The 16791-nt window shown below is 46.8% G+C and overlaps 1 long non-coding RNA gene across 1 annotated transcript; it reads right to left on the bottom strand.

Moving 5' to 3' along the window:
• Positions 1-4917: 4917 nt before the first annotated feature.
• On the bottom strand, positions 4918-15368 carry LOC110347181 (uncharacterized). The gene is made up of 3 exons (XR_002391624.2): positions 15103-15368; positions 7955-8006; positions 4918-7828 (listed from the first exon to the last, which is right to left on the bottom strand). It is a non-coding gene; the product is annotated as an uncharacterized LOC110347181 (long non-coding RNA).
• Between the last annotated feature and the right edge of the window lie 1423 nt (positions 15369-16791).

Here is a 16791-nt window from a genome sequence, read left to right as displayed (position 1 = left end):
ACATTACTGTGATTTAATTAGAAGAATATATGGCTATTCACCTGCTCACTTCAGGATGGCAGATCTGCAAGCTGTGTTAATTGGACCGGGGCACAACAGATCCATTCAAAATGAATACTGAACTCCGTAACCAAAAGGATTGTGCAATACCAGTGAAATCCTAAAGCAAACACGCTGGCCACTTCATCCGTGTGTCATGTCACTGGATCTATCCATGCTTCTCAGCGAGGCAGCCTCACAGCAGTTCTTACAACTTTAACCTTTAGACCTCGTAAATGATCAAAATGACCCCACTAACTGTCGTGTCCTTAGTCCTAGTATCAGCTGTGTGATGCTGACCCGCCCGCTTCACATGGAGAGCATGTTGGTACTCCAAGTTGGTATCATTCACTTGAAGTTAGGAGCAGGGATCAGTATAGAATCTGGCCACTCGAGTGCTGTGTCTACTTTGCAGCTGTTCTAGTTCATTCCATCAAACACGAGAAGAATACACAAATCCCCAGTTTTCAGTTTGTGGTCCTGAGCATTGAGCCTAGGGTCTTTGTACTGAGCAACATCCCCAGCCCTTCTTTAATGTTTTTCTTTTTTGTGACTAAGTCACTAAAGTGCCCTGTCTGTACTCAAACTTGCAATCTTCCTTCCTCGGTCTCCCAGAGTGCTGGGATAGCCAGGCATGGTAGCACATGGCATGCAATCCCAGAAGCTCAGGAGGCTGAGGCAGGAGGGTCACAGGTTCAAAGCCAGCCTGGGCAACTTAGCAAGAATTTGACTCAAAAAACAAAAAGAGGCTAAGAATGTAGCTCAGTGTGGAGACCCTGGGTTCAGTCTCTAGTACCACAAAAAACCCAACATGATAGGAATTTGGATGTGTACCACCCACCTCGTTCCCTCTTTGTTAAGCATCTCAACTTATTTCTTTAATTTATTCAACGAACACTTGTTCAGCTGCTCCGCTGGCTTTTGAGTTAACAAGTTTACAAAGAATCCTGTCTCTGGGGAGCCCCAGATAGAAAAATAAATGGGTGGTTTTCATTGCAAAGAAATGGAGGGTTTATTACAGCTTTGCAATGTGACAGAGATGGCCTGTGATCCGGGACAGCATGTGAAAGAATCAACTAAGCAAACAAAGTGGGTCGCGACAACACCTGCAGATGCCAATCCTTTAAAACTGGAAGTGCAAGTCCAAGTCGGCCACGTGCGCAAGTGCGGGTTGGGTTGGAGCAGCATCAGCAGATGCACAGAGGTCTGTGAGCCAGGCTCATCTGAAGGCCAGTAAGCTAGGCCGGTCCACTTGGACCTGAAGGTAGGAGAGATCAGAGAGTTCTGGTCTCATGGATGAAAATTCTCTAAGCATAAGGAAACGTAAGATTCGGCATCCTAAAATTCAGAAGCACAATTTCACAGTCGGTATTGCTACAGTTAAAGGAATGTTCAGGGTTTAGGGTTCTTTCCAAAATGATCGCCTAAGACTTAAGAGCAAGCGAATCCTGTACTTGCGGTCTTTACATAAGGCTGGCAAGTGAGAGCTAGGTGCTGAGGGAGGTCGTGCCCAGAATGACGAGTCTTCCTAGGGCTCGTTCCTTAGGTTGTTCAAGAAGCAGCTCATGCGCTGAAGCGCAAGTCGGCGCCTTTGTCCTAAAGTGACCCAGTGGCTGAGAAGTCCCAGCCTCCTGAGTTCCTGGTGCTGTAGAAATGTAACCTCCAGCAGTCAAGCTGAAGCCCAAGCAATAACTAAGCTAAATCTCCTGACCATGCTGTGCCATAAAAAGGCCAGACTTGATTCCCTCAGGGTGCTTTTGCCCTAACACATCCCACCTGCCCACTTTTATGAATTCCCCAGCAATAACTTTCAAACATAATTGTTATTAATAACATTCCATTCTAACATGTTTGTAACTTGATAGAAGTAGCCCGTACATAGAAAGTAAGTTAGGTAAGATTAATCACATTGACCAAACTCTCTTACATCTGGTGATTTAGATAATGCCAAAAAAATAAACAATACAGTTTAGTTCACTTAACACAACGGAAATTTTTAAAACAAAGAAATAAGCTGTACATGTCCAGTATTAATTTTATTCTTGATTGCTTTTACATATTCAACATGAAAATGGAAACAACTTATTTTCAGAGTTTAGCTTAATTTGAAGCTAATTCCTACTAACTGTTTAGGTGTTTGAATTATTACTGTAGGTTTTTCTTTCTGAGAAATAGCAAATACGACATATGAGAGCATAACATCTCCCATTAACATGGAAAATGTCACCGTAAACATGGCGTTTATTTTAGTATAAATGTGGAGCCCTACGGGAAGAGGAAGTCCCCCCACCTGTGCTGCCCCAAGTGTGCAGACCATAGACTGACAAAGGCGGTGTGTCCCCTACAGGGAAGAGTAACGTTTCCTGGTAGTCATGCCTCTCTGCTTCTCGGGTCCCTGGAAAGTGCCTCATGTCCTGTCACAAAACACAGACAAACCCTGGAGCGAGGGCCGGCTGCCCACACTGATAAGGGCCCTGAATCTGGGGATTCGGGGGCCCAGAGTGGTTTAGGGTGCGGCAGTGCAGGCAGAAGGGCCCTGCTGACCTCACAGGTGAAGATTTGTGGCCAGTGTGTCACCCTGTGCCCAGCAGCTGTGTGGTCACCCTCTCTGCCAAGTTTGTCTCATCCACACGCAGACACTGCATATGGAAAGGTGTGGTTGATTTGGACTGGGGTAAACCTTTGCCTGGAATCTGTCTGCTCTCACACTATAAAATGGAAGCGTAAGACTCCAGAATCCCACCAAAATTGAATACCGCTGGAAATTATTGAGGGAGCAGAAAAACTTTTTTTAAAAATAAAGGCCACGAAGTGTGTACAGACCAAAATGTGGTCTTGGCACAGCACAAAATGTTGAATAAAGCTGAGGGTATTTCCAGCAACAAATGAATTAAACACCAAATCTAAAAGGCAAATGTGGGTCCCAAACTAAAGGAGCTAGAAGGTCAACAATAAACCTTGAATGCATCTGTTCCAGCAAACAGCCGGAATGCTGACTTCTTAAAACACATGGATTCAGAAGAATTACTGGGAAAAAATCATATCCATTTCTAAGTATCGCTAAGCAATGGGAATATTATTTTGGCACAGATTTAAAAAATAATATGCAAGACATTAATTTAGAAGATAATGATGGATTAAAATGGCTATGCAAAGAATTGAGAAAATACCCTGCTCTTATTTCAGTTCTCCTGGCTCCATGGAGGAGTTGAGGTTGCCAACTTTTCAATCACTTCTTTGCCCAAGATGTAGCTCACCCCAAGTAGCTCTGCATTGCCTGGGAGCTCACAAAAGAAGGGGCCCTCAAGGACTTCTAAAGGCTGTGAGCCAGTGTGGAGTACACCGTGCTGTCTTTGTGCATAGTATCCAGCAGAGTTCAAAGCACAAACAGGCACTTAATACATTGTGCTCCCTTGAATGAATTCATTCATTCATTATTTTTTTGCAATTTTAAGATTAATCTCTCCTGAAACAAATACTTTGTTTGAAATGTTTCTCAAGTGATATGCTTTAAACCACAATGCAAAAGTGAACCATCACAATTTTTTTTTACATTATTTCAAATTCATTAGTCCATTAAAAGCAAGTTTAGGGAGACCCTTAAAGCCCTTTTTGTTGTTGTTGCTGTTTGTTTGTTTGCTTGCTTGCTTTTGAGACAGGATCTTAGGATATAGTACTTCAGGCTGGCCTTGAACTCACTGTGTAACCCTGCCTGGCCTTGAACTCACTGTGATCCTCCTGCCTCAGCCTCCTGAGTGCTGGGTTTACCACTATGCCCAGCATCCCCTTATTTTTGATACTAAATTTCATTACATGTGGCAAGAATAGATGAGCTGATACATTTTTCTAGTTGACTCATATCCTCCATTATACACTGGGTTGAGGGAAAGGGTGGGCTACAATGACTGCTCAGTAACATTTTATCTGCAGTAGAAGTCCTGGTGGAAAATTTCTTCACTTCCTCCTACTTTTACAAAAGCCCCAGTTACAGGATTCCAAGATGGATGGTAGGAATACAATTCCATATTATCACCCTTGACATTTGCAGACAGAAAAGAGCACATTTTTTCTCCACATGGTTTGTGGCTTCACTCGTCGACTCAGTAAACAGACTTGCTTATTGAAGAAAGATTTATAGACCAGACCCAGCACACTGAAGACAGCAGAAGAGAGGGCCTGGAGGAGCAGCCTGGTTATGGATTCTGACTCCTCCCCTTAATAGCCAGGCGGAGATCTTCACCTCCTGACCCTCCTCGTCTGTCAAGCAGGGAGAAAAAGATACACCCAGGGCTGCTGAGTCTTGAAGAAGAAAATGTATGTGAAGCACTCAGCAGAGACTGCTTAATTGTCGGCTCCCTCCCCCTTCTCTGCTCTCTCCACGATGTACAACACAATAACATTCCCAAAAGAAAAGAGGAAGCTATACACCTCTGCATCTTTTACTCACATGACTTAATACTAATCATCATACAGTTACACTATCGATAATAATAATCAGTTAGGGTTAAAATATACCAGTTGAGCTGGGTGTGGTGATGCACAGGTGTGATCCCAGCCCTTGGGAGGCTGAGGCAGGAGCATCACTGTGTGTTCAAGGCCAGCCTGGGCTACAGAGTGAGTTCAAGGGAGGCTGGACTGCAGAGTGAGACCTCGGCTCCAAAAAAATCTATAAATAGAATAAAATATACTGGTTGACAATAACATTTTTCACTCACATTGCTTTCCAAGTTGTTTTCTTCTGATATGACAATAAAGTCTCCCCTGCTGTAATGCAAGTGCCATCCACCACTGGCCCCTTGAGGCCTGTTCTCGTTTTATTGGGCCAGACTGTGATTACATTTCCTCTTTTTTCTTAGTAGTGTATTTGTTTTTGGTTTTGCTCTTTTGTGCTAGAGTCTGCAGTATATACTGACACCTAGTCCAAGTCCACTTTCAGATGACACTGTCCCACTTCACAGGTGCTGAGAATACCTCGTAGTAACAGTATACTCCTAGTTGCTCCCAAGCCTTTGTATCAGTTCTGTCATAAGCACGTGTGTATATAGTGTACACTGTATGCATTCAAGGTTCAATAGATTCAAACTATTACCAGTCTGGACAAATTATCTACTGGATCAATTAAGAATAAGAAAAATACGTTATTTTAACTTTCCTACTGCAGTGTTTTTGACTTCTAGAATTTTAAAAATTAATTCTATCTCTGCTTATATTGTCATTTGTCCTTATATGCTAGCCACTTTATCCAAAATCCCTTACATATTAATCATATTATTTAAATTCCCGGTCTGGTAATTCCAGCATCCCCGCCACATCTGGGTCTGGTTCTGATGCTTGTTTTGTCTCTTCAGTTTTGGTTTTGTTTTGGCCTTTTCATATGTTTTGTGATTTATTTTTCCTGAGAGCTGGACAGTTTGTCCTAGGTGAAAGGAATTTAAGCAAAGTAGCCTTTCAAGACCTCATGTGATTGGGTGGGCAAGGGGGCGTGTCCCACAGTCCTCCAATCGGGTCTCAGCCTTTCCGGAAGCCTCTCTCTCTGGGCTGTAGGTTTCAGTAGTGCGTCTCACTGCCCCCCACAGGTGGGAGAGGATAGACAGAGGTAGTGTCGGTTGTTATCTTCTAACAGATCAGTTGTCCTCTGATATGACGCCAGCCGTTTATGCGCTGGTAAAGTACTTAAAAATCACAATGTGAAGAGCAGAATCTCCTGTCATTCTTCAAAATCCTTTTCCTCCCCTGCCGGAAACATGAGGACATTTTTCTCCATTATGCACTATGAGAAGCAGCCTGGGCTCCTGGAGGTAAAACTTCCAAAGGCATGGGGCTCCCTCTGCACTGGGTCCCCTGGGAGTTTCTACTGTCAGACTCGCCGGCCCTGAGCCCCCAGCAGCCCTGGTTGGGTGCTGAGATTCCCGGGGTGCTGGTTCCTCGAAGGTCCTGCTCTGGTAACTTGTGCTCCTCCGTTATTTTCTTGACTGTCTCTCCAGTGTAGGGGCATCAGACTGTCCTGTGACCCCAGGACACAGGGGTCACAGGGCTCACAAGGGTCAGTTTGTTCAGCTTTTTTTACCTGTTAGAATCGAGTGACAACTTCCAAGCTCCTTACATGTTGGACTGGAAACCAGGAATCTTTTTATGATTGGAGATGTTACAGGAAGAGGGAGTAACTTAGCACGGGGCTGGAAGCTGATGCTGTAAGAGAGGATAAAGAGAACGAGTCCTAGAGCAGGGGAAGGGACAGGATTGCGGGGTCCCAAGCATGAGAGACTGTTGGATTTAGATGTGACATTTTTTGGTGCCCAAAGGTTCGGCAGTGAATTTGGGACCCGACAAGCAGGTCTGTTAATATGGTGGTGGTGGTGGTGACACACGGACATTTTCTTCTGATTCTTTCTCAACAAAATTAAAAACAAGCATTAGGTCTCAGGAAGTGACACCTCAAAGTGTGGCGCGGGCCATCCTGAGTGCTCGGAACCAAGAGACGCTGGAAGTGTCACCAGGTGTCTCTGACCTACCTTTCTCCTGCTCCCTTTTCTCCCCCAAAGCTGCCACAGAAACCAGAACCCCTCGTCCCCAGATTGGGCCATAGAGATGAGGACATCTTCTTGCCCAGCGGCAAACATGACATCTGGAAATGTTACTCTAATCTTCCCCCACCTTTCCGTTAGTGCTGGTCATAAATTCTCTGACCGACCTTGTCTGGTAGGAGATTTGAGACCCTCGTTCCAGGGGGGCCCTGACGTACCCCCAAGATGGAGGCAGGCTGCACAGAGGCAGGCAGCTGGCTGGGCCTCCTCCAGCTCCATCTGTGTTCGCTCACTCAGCACAAGGGGGCTGAGGCAGGAGGGTTGCAGTGAGTTCCAGGCCACCCTTGGCTGATCGCGAGTTCAAGGCCAGCCTGAACTACATAGCAAGACCCTGTGTAAAAAAGAAAAGGAATAGCAATGTGATTGTTTTTCCTTAGCCATGGGAGGAGACTCACAGCGGTGAAGGAGGGCCGGAGCCCAGACTCTGAAGCCAAACGGCCCAGGATAAAATCCTGCTTCTGCCACTCCGCAGCTGCGTGGCCTTGAACAATCTGATAGTCTTCTCTGTGCTTCAGGTCCCGTCTGTAAAAGGAGCACAGCCTTGGTCCCCACAGGCAGAGAACAGCAGTCAGAGGAGACCTGTCTGCCTGCTGCACCTGTCTCTGACCTCCCTCCCTGACCCAGGCACTCGGCCTCCTGTCCGACGCAGGTAGAGCAGGAAAGCTTCAGAGAGTGAGCGCTGTATGCAGAGGCACAGTCCAGGGAGCTGTGATGAGTGACCCCTGCTCCTCAGGTATCAGTCAGTGTGGAGGAAACTTCTGACTGCGAGGGAAGCCCTTTATCCAAAAGGACATGGCAGAACTGGATTTGAACCCAAATATGAAAGAGGCCGACTTGAAACGTAATCTCTCACACAGCTCACGGATGAAAGGAGAAACCTGTGCCAAGAAAATGACAAATGCTTGATGCAAATAAGAGAAAACGCTGCCACTCTGTTGAGGACGCCATCTCCCTTCTGCAGTCCTTATTGCTTGTGCAGGATGACTCCTCCCTGCTGCTCAGCTGCCTGGCACTGTTCTCAACACCGGGCTCAGGCTCTGGTGTCTGGCGTGTAGCTCAGTTCTGGTGTCTCACGCTGCAGAGCTTCAGTTCCACACTCATGAGCCACAAAATCTCTTCCATATCCTCATTTGCATTTTGTTGTCCATGAAAAGTCTGTCGTGTTTGCTGTGCCGGCCTTTCTTTCCTAGCATCTCCTTGAGCTTCTGCAGAGAAGGAGGGAGAGAACAGTTTTAGGAGGTAGCAAGGTCTTACCAGTCGAAAATGAGCAGGGAAGCCCTGGGCTGGAAGGAGAGAAGGAAAGGGGAAATGCAAGAACTAAGATGCCTTACCCAGGCGGCTCCCCACGATGGATGGATCCCTTGTGTGTCGCAAACGTACTCACTGTTTAGAAAAGAAAAATAATACATTTCGAAACAGGGTCTCACCAAGAAACAAGAGCCCAATGCTTAGGGACACAGCCTCTCTAGCCAGCCTGCCTGTGATCCACTCGCACCCCATTTCTACAACCAGATCTACATTCTCGGGTCTGTCCCCGTGTTTTCTAAGTTGTAGAGTGAGCGTAATAGTGTTGCTGTGAGGATTACAATAATATGTAAAGTGGGAGGAACAGTTCTTGATATAACATGCCCTCAATACATATGAAACATCATGATTAAGTCAATTAACACGAATGCATTGTTATCTAGTTTTCCTCTTAGACACCATGCCCTCAGGACCGAAACAATCGCATACCCCATCCTTTTGTTTGGCTTTTTTGGGGCTTTTTTTTTTTGTAACAGGGATCGAACTTGGGTCCTTGTGCTTGCGCAGCAGGTGGTGAAACCACTGAGCTAAATCCCCGGCCCTTTTGGCGCTTTTTTTGAGTCAAGGTCTTGCTAAGTAATCCAGACTGTCCTTCAACTCCTGATCCTCCTGCCTCAGCCTACTGCGTGCTGGGATTACAAGTGTTTGCCACCAGGCTTGACTCCCCCCTCCTTTTTCTGTTTAGGTGTTTTCAGTTTTTTTCTCAAGTAACCCCGAGCCTATCCTTACAAAATCTCATTGTTCCCTTTTATCTTTTTCTCTTTTTTTCTTTTGGCATACTGAGAATTGAACCTAGGACCTCATGCATGCCAGGCAAGTGCTGCACCACTGAGCTATTTCCCCAGCTCTTTTTATTTTATTGTGAGACAGGATGACATCGCGTGGTCCAAGCTGGTCTCACAATTGCAGTCCCGCTGCCTCAGCCTCCTGAGCAGCTGGGATTACAGGTCCGGCTCCCGGCTTGCTGCATAGCTTGTTCCGTGCTCCTTAGGCGCAGAAGTACTTGAGTTCTCTCAATGACAGCTCAGCAGAAGCAGAGAGGAAAATGGCACGGACGGCAGAGACAGCTCCAGCAGGAGTGAGATTGGGAGACCGCCGTCAGCGTCAGCTCGTGTGTGGCTGACTCAGGGCTATGGTCGTGTGAGTTTGATCCCTCCCTGGCCGGCATGTTTGTCGTCTGCTAGAGAAAAAGGAGAGTAGCAAGAAATCCTGGGGAGGACTCGGGGATGCATCCGGAAGCCCTGTGCGCCCCGCGAGGGCTCGGGGTTCGTCCTGCCATCCCCACCACAGCCAGCGCCCCACTCCTTCACCTTGTGAGCCCCATTTCTCGCCCAGTTCCCAGCTCCGGCTCTGACTCCTCCTGAGAAACGCGTCTGTCCCCAGGCAGGCCTTCCGTCCGTCCTTCCTACAGGGAAGCCTCCCGACCCTTCTCATCGCCTTGATCTCGCTGAGGGGATGCGATGGGCCTGGTCCCTGTGCTCAGTCGGACACTCTGTACTCAACCCGTAAATATTTATTAAGTAGCAAATGCTACTGCCCCATTCTCAGACTGCGAGAATTTTCGCTTCTCCAGAATTCCTTCACTGCAGATGGCGGACAGTGGCTTGAAGAACCAGCAGAGGAGGCCCGGGGTCTGCGGCTGATGCTGCCCAACCCAGACCAGGCAAAGCGGCCAGACAGCTCATCCGAAAGAGGCGCAGCAGCCGGGCCTGGAGCGCATGCCTGTCCCCCACCCCCAGTAAGATCATGGGGTCCTGGCTCGCCTGTCTCATAACGAGACTCTGTCTCAAAAAGAAGTGTGGAGTACGAGAGTTAGAATCGTTCTTGGAGATTCTCTGATCCGACTTCTTTGGTATTCACAACCCCTAAAAATCCATCATTCAGTGTATTGTTGCAGACATCAGCCAGCCACCTTCCAAGTAACAAGGCCATATACAAACAAAAACTGTTTCAAACTGTAAGGGTTACAATGTGACTCACCCACATCTGCTTTCTTCAAGCATTTTTCCCTCGGAGACAACAACCACACGCAAAGATAGAATAAATCCTTACGATGTAAAATGTGCTTTGTGAGTTGTTGTGTTTTATTTTGGTTTTGGTGGGGATTTTTTTTTCTTTTTTTTTCTTTTTTCTGTCTTGTGGGGTTTTCTTGGAGGGAGGAGATTCTTGGGAATCGAACACAGGGCCTTGCATATGATAGGCAAGCCATCTACTACTTACCCACAACCTGCAACCCCAGGCCAAGGACAAGCTTTTTATGCCACTTTCTTCGTAATCCCTTCATTTTAAATCTCAAAGGACTATCACGGGACTCTGAGGAAGTTTCAAAAGGGTCTACTGAATCAGAGACGTAAAACGGGTTATTTAAGGTTGCTCTAATAAGGAAATAACTAAAACAGCATCTAATGTCATTGGAAAGCTAGCCCATATTGAAACTGATATGAAGTAGCCCAAATATTAGAGGACTTAAAAACTCTATATTAAGCGTGAGAAAGTCAAAATTTATTTTTATAGCATTCCTTTTTTTTTTCCTTCCTGAAAAAGAGAAAATTTGCCTTGAGACTTCCTCCTCCCTGCCTAAGACCTTGTGGTGTGGTTCAGACATACCTCACTTAATCTGTTCAACTCATTCCCTCCAGCTTCTTTCATAGAAAAGAAAGGCCAAACATTTAATCAAAGAACATAATCACTGCTAGTGTGTCGGTAGACTAATATCCTGTCTAATGACACCTTTCACTGGGTTAAAATTCAAGCTCCCAGAAAGTCCCCGAGGGCTGACTAACATGGGGGATTCCAGCCATGGCATCAGACTCACGGGACAGCACCCACTGGGGCACTTGAGTCTCCTTTAGACGGCCTGCTGCACTGGGCTTCCTGTGACTAACTGGGCAGGGTTGACCCTGGAGATCCGACAGCCAGATCCTTCCAGTACCACAGCCCGACAAGCCAAGAGGGCGAAAAGCTCTGTGCCATTGTCCCACAATAGACATCTTTTCACCGAGAAAGACAAGGGCTGCTCATAGAAATCAAGGGATTGGTACTGAGTCTATACCAAGAACGTTTACAAATTAAGAAAATACGAACAATCCAGTGGGAAAATAAGCAAAAGTCGTAAACAGGGAACTCATAAAAATTTAAAGGAAATGACCCATAAACATTTCAAAAGATACTCAGCCTCATTCTCATTCGTAATGGGGAAAATGCCCAACTGAGATATGTTTTTCATCTGTCAGATTAGCAAATAATTAAAAGTTTGATATCAAATTTGGGGTAGGAGGTAGGGAAGTCCTTGATTTTCATGTTACTAGTAAGACACAGACTGGTGATGCCATTTGGATCTACCACGGTTAAAATGTGCAGCCTTTGGCAGCAATCCTACCTCTCCACATTCATCCTAGCAAATTCTCCACACAGGCAAAATGAGCCATCTTTAAGGATGCTCACTGCAGCATTAGTTGTGGTTTTTTTTAAGTGGGATAGTACTTCTCTGCTCTTGTTCCCTACCCTGAAGTTAATAGGAGCCAGCCCCTTCACATTCCAGAGAGAACCACTAATGATCCCCTAAACTCATCCCTTAAGGTGCCTGAAACCTCAGGCACAGTGCTGGGCTCTGACAGGAAGTGGCCTAAGAGGACAGGAAACAGCCAGAAAGAAGCCGGGTCTTTTAAACTATCATCAAACCAATGGCTATAAACTTCGGAGCAGCTCTACTGGAGGATTTCTTCCTCCCTCTCTTCCTCCTCGTTCATTTTCTCCTTTTTCTTTTAGATCTTCAATGTTTATTGCAGCCAACTGTTAATTAGGTTTTCTAACTTTCCTTACACAGTCATCCACTATCCTCTAAAACTTGATAGTTTCTCCATAGACTTTCGCACCACACCCACAGGCGTCCTCTCCAGCTTAGACCCTGTCACTCTCCCCAGGATAAACACTAATGCATTATGAATGGAGATTCTGAAAATAACGCTAAATATTAATAAAAGCCATACTCTGAGCTTTTTTGAGGTGTCAGATGCAGAACATTTTGCATGTATTATCCTATTAAATCTTCACCGTATTTCTCAAAGGCAAGAACTATTGTGACCCCGTTTTATGGCTGAGAAAACAGCTGTGAAAAGATTCAGTAGCTTCTGAGGGTCACCCCGTGGTGGTGGTGGGGCCCTGGAGCCAGACCTCTGGATCAGGCTCCTACAGAGCATCCCTCACCGAACTCTGGGCTTTGTGGGGCCCAGTCCACCCTGCCACCCCAAGGCCACGGCCTGGCTTGGGCTCCCTGGACTTCACCTCACCGGAGTTGCTCTCCTTCCAAGACCTGGACTCCTAAAAGCTGTATTCTGGCCCTGGCTTCATGATCCATTTCCTGGTGACCACTGGCCTTGTCTGGAACCCCAGAGGGGTCTATTCGGGTGGTCACCCCGCCATTTTCCTCAGTTTGTCCTCATGTAGGTAATACGCGGACACACGTTAGCTGTCCACGCACCACCACACAGCGTCCATGGCCATTCTGATGTCTCATTCCCTCCGGCTCAGCATTTTCAAGCTCAATAGAATGGAAAATACGTTATCTGTGTTATATTCCCCTGAACACTTAACATTTCTAGGGAAAGCCGGTCCTTTGGGTCTGTAGGAATTAAATGCGTCTCATTTCAGTTAAACTTTCATGATGTCCAGAAATTATTTTCTTCATCCAAGGTCCACTCTCACCTTTTCATAGCGGCTGGCCTCTCCTTTAGTTCCCACCCCACTCCTGGAAACCTTTCAGCTTTAAAAATCACCATCTTAGTTTCTTCGATTTAAAGAAAGAGAGGTTTGTTTTGGCTCCCATTTCAGTCAGTCCAGGGCTCGCAGGCAGGACGGCAGGCAGAGGGGCCGGTGGAGGGCAGCTGCTCAGCGCACGGCGGACAGGAAGCGGGGAGCGAGGGCCTGGAAGGGAGCCCTGCGGGTCAGGGTCAGCCCCGGGGACCCAGCGTGCTGGCCGGTCTCGCCTCCCACCAGCAAGCGGGCCATGCACCCCACAGTCCAACCACCTTTCAAATACAGGAGGCTTGGGCCCTTTGGGATCCAGCTAGCAGTCACCGTCTCATTCACCGGTGGATCCAGGCTGTTCTTTCTATTCTGGTGGACTCCGTGCGATTTCTTCGTCTCCGTAGGTCGTGGTGATTCCAGTCCGCCCGCCTTGCTCTGCCCCAAGGAGGATGGGAGTCTCGGCCTCCAGGCGCCTCAGCCCAGGCCCTGTTCCTGCTTCCTTCGGGAGCTTTTGCTGCAGGAGCCTCTCCTAGTGCTGCTTTCGTTTGCTCCCTGTTTGAGTTCTCAAAGTATCCTCCCTCCTTACAGTTTCTTCGCTGACCTCACTACCCTCTCAGCTACCACCCTGTTGCCCTGTTTTTTCTTCTTCTCTTCGGAAAACATCTTTAGAAAGTAGTCAGCCATCATGGCTTCCACGTTCCCGCCGCCCACGCATTCCCCAGCGCCTCGGAATGTGGATTCCTCCCCCTTCTCTTTCTAAAGCTGTGGGTTCAGCGGTCACCAAATTACCTAGCTGGCAGGCCCTGCCTTTTCTTCTTGAGCTTTTTCTGTTTAAAAAAAAATTTAATTAGTACATGTTTGCAGTATATAATGTCACATTTCTATGGGGATTGTAATCCCAGCACGTGAGAGGCTGAGGCAGGAAGATTGCCAGGAGTTAAAGGCCAGCCTGCACTACAAAGCGAGAACCTGTCTCAAAAATAAAAATAAGAAATAAAAACATTTTCTATGGGAGCTGGGGATTTAGCTCAGTGGTTCCGCCGCCTGTTCTGCAAGGGCAAGGACCCAAGTTCGATCCCTGGTACCAAACAAACAATTTTTCTATGGGGAGTGGGTACATGTACATAGCACATCTTAAATCTTTTTATGTCTCTTCCTCCTCCTCTCCGCCCCCCCCCCCGCCCCGTTTATCTCATGGTTCCCTTCCCATTTGCAAAACGTCTATCTTCCTGTTTCTATTATCATGTATTCTTCAGTTTAAAACATTTATGCTTTGGGTTTTTCACTAAAGTGAAACCATGCACTATTTAAATTTAAATGTCTGATTTATTTTACTCAACATGATTGCCTCAAGGTGCAACCATTTTCCTACAAATGACTCAAATGTATCTTCTGCCTGGTAGAGTAGTACTCCATTTTGCATAAATACATTTTCTTTATCCATTCATCTGTTCTCAAGTATTACCTTTCTGCATATTATTCTGAATATACTTTAGACTCTAATACCCCAAGTTTCTGATACTCTTAAAAAAACTGCCCTTCAGAGATCTTCAGTTTATAGTCATGAACATTTATAACTGTCTATCTACTTTTTACTATCTATCTTCTGTCTATCTACTTTTCTACAAGAGATAGCTGCTGAGAAGATTCATTAAAGGGCCCATCATGAATGGAAAGTGACAAACAAGTGTCCACCTAGCACAACTGCAGTAGTAGTAGTCATGGGAGTCGTGACAGCTCACACTGATTGCGTCTTGAATGTAAACCTGCACCACGATGTATATTTAGCATTGAAGAGTGCAGTGCATCTCCTCATCAACTCCATGTGGGAGCTACTCACCTCACTCTCTAAGAGGCTCTACACATGAGTCATTGCATGGACCTTCATGATACCTGTGCAGTAGGTACTCATATTACTTTCACTTGAAACATGAGCAAACCAAGGTTCAGAGAGGTCAGTCATCATAGTAAATGACAGAGCCGGTGTTTGACCTCCTCTCTCGAAGAGGGATGCCGGTGAAAGGGACCCTGTTCTAGCACCATCACATAGCCCGGGCATGCCAGTTCGGTCCTGTAGTCCCTAACTTCCAGAAGTCTGTTCCATTTTCTTTTGGACTCATTAGGAAACTCGGGTTTAGAGAAGTCAAGTAAAATGCCCTGGGTCATAGAATTAATAAATCACAAAACTGATGTGGTTGATTAAAAACAGAAATATTAGCCAGGCGTGGTGGTGCATGCCTGACATCCCAGCACTCAGGAGGCTGAAGCAAGAGGATCACTGCCAGTTCAAGGCCAGCATGGGCTACATGGTGACTTTAAGGCCAGCGTGGGCTACATAGTGAACCCTGTCTCAAAAAAAAAGAAAAGGAAACATTAAAAATATCTCCCCACCACTTGAAGGATAGGAGCCGGAAGTGACTGGACTTACTGGAACGTCCCATTGTGCTTCCTTGGGCTCAGTATCCTGTCTGCTCTGCCCCATCCCCTTGTCCGTCCATCTTAGCATCAAGTCCGCCGAGGGCCTGGGAGAAACAAGGGAGAAGGAAGGGTGGCTCTGCCCCTGCGGCCTCCTGCCTCAGCCTGAGTGGGGACAGCTCATCCTCAGCTCCCGGGCTCCCACCCTAGGACGGCGCTGAACTCCATGGCCAGCTTCTCTGGGTCCTCGGCCTGTCAGAGCTCTCGGCCACCGTCATCATCTCAGCCGGTTTCCCACAATAAATCTCTCCCGACACCGCCCACCTCACTCTCAAAATATCCTCCTATCACAGGCTGTAATTTCAGGCCGTGCTTAACTCAGGGTAAAGGAAACCATGGAAACCATGGCTAAGGGGGAACTGTATTCACTGTGCTCGCTGCTTGTCTACAGGTCCCTCGCACCCGCTCCCACCCACACCCCCACCCACGCTTTTCTCCCTCCTTGGCATTGCTCTTCCCTGACACCCCCCCTCCACCCAGTTCCATACGCAGTAACGGCATTCAACGTCCTCTTCCCTACCAGCCTTTCCCCGACGCCTCTGAACACCAGCGACTTCTCTCTCCTTGAACTTTTGCATAACAGTTTGCTTCTCTTACTGTAATTATTCATCTTGTGTTACCGTTATTGACAAAAAGCTGTCGTTCTTTTAACTAAACTTCAGCCTCCCCGAGGGAACAAAGACACCTTCGTCATCAGTGCGTCTGTCACCTGCAGGCTCTCTCAGAACCTTGCCACATAGGTTTTGAGAATTTGGAAACTCGGTTCTGAGTCAAAAGCAACTGGGAAAAAAGATACCAAGGTCAGATTTGTAGAGAACTAACAGCTTTGTTGCTCATGACAACTGGATCAGACACACAAACGCAAGACCCTGTGAGAACACCGGAAGAAAGAAGGTCATTGCCAAAAACCGTGGAGGCCACAGGAGAAACCAACCCTGCTGACACCTTTTCTAGTTCTTTTGTTTGCTTTGATTGGTTTGGTTTGGTGAGAAGGGGTCTCACTGTGCAGTGCAAACTGGCTTTGAGATCTCTACGTAGCCAGTGCTGACCTCAAACTTGGGTCCTCCTGCCTCAGCCTCCAGAGTGCTAGGATTCCAGGCATGCTCCACCATGCCTGCTTGGTTCTTGTTTTTGCCTGCTGACTTCTTACTCTTGGATTCCCAACCTCCACTGTGTGAGGATATGGAACGCTTTAGTTTTAGGCCCCAGTCAGAGGTGCCTATATAGGGCAGCCCCTGCAAACCACACAGACAACTAAGACCTTTCCAAGAAAGATAAGAAATTCACAACCTATAAGAGAAATGATGACTTGGACCACATAAAAGTTTAAATTTTCTCCATAGAAATAAAATTAAAGCACAGCAACAATAAATGGTACCCACAAGTCCTGCACTTGTAGTCCCAGATGCTTGGAAGGCTGAGGCAGGATGTCAGATTCTGTATTGCTCTCCTGTCCCCACTTCTCTCCCTCCCTCCCTCCCTCCCTTCCTCAGCTAAAAGCTAGAATTTCAGATTTTATATGGCATCTTCTGATGATTTCATACTGAAATTTAATCACAAAGTTCAACACTCTACCGGCCAACACTGCGTGCAGTCCCTGCTTCAGGCCCTCTGGTCTATGCCACCACCAGGGACCTTCCCT

This window comes from Heterocephalus glaber, unplaced genomic scaffold (assembly GCF_053883595.1).
Source record: "Heterocephalus glaber isolate CG9 unplaced genomic scaffold, H.glaber_assembly_v1.0 deba00001058, whole genome shotgun sequence".
Taxonomy (NCBI): Eukaryota; Metazoa; Chordata; class Mammalia; order Rodentia; family Bathyergidae; genus Heterocephalus; species Heterocephalus glaber.
This window is presented reverse-complemented; position numbering and strand designations above follow the sequence as displayed.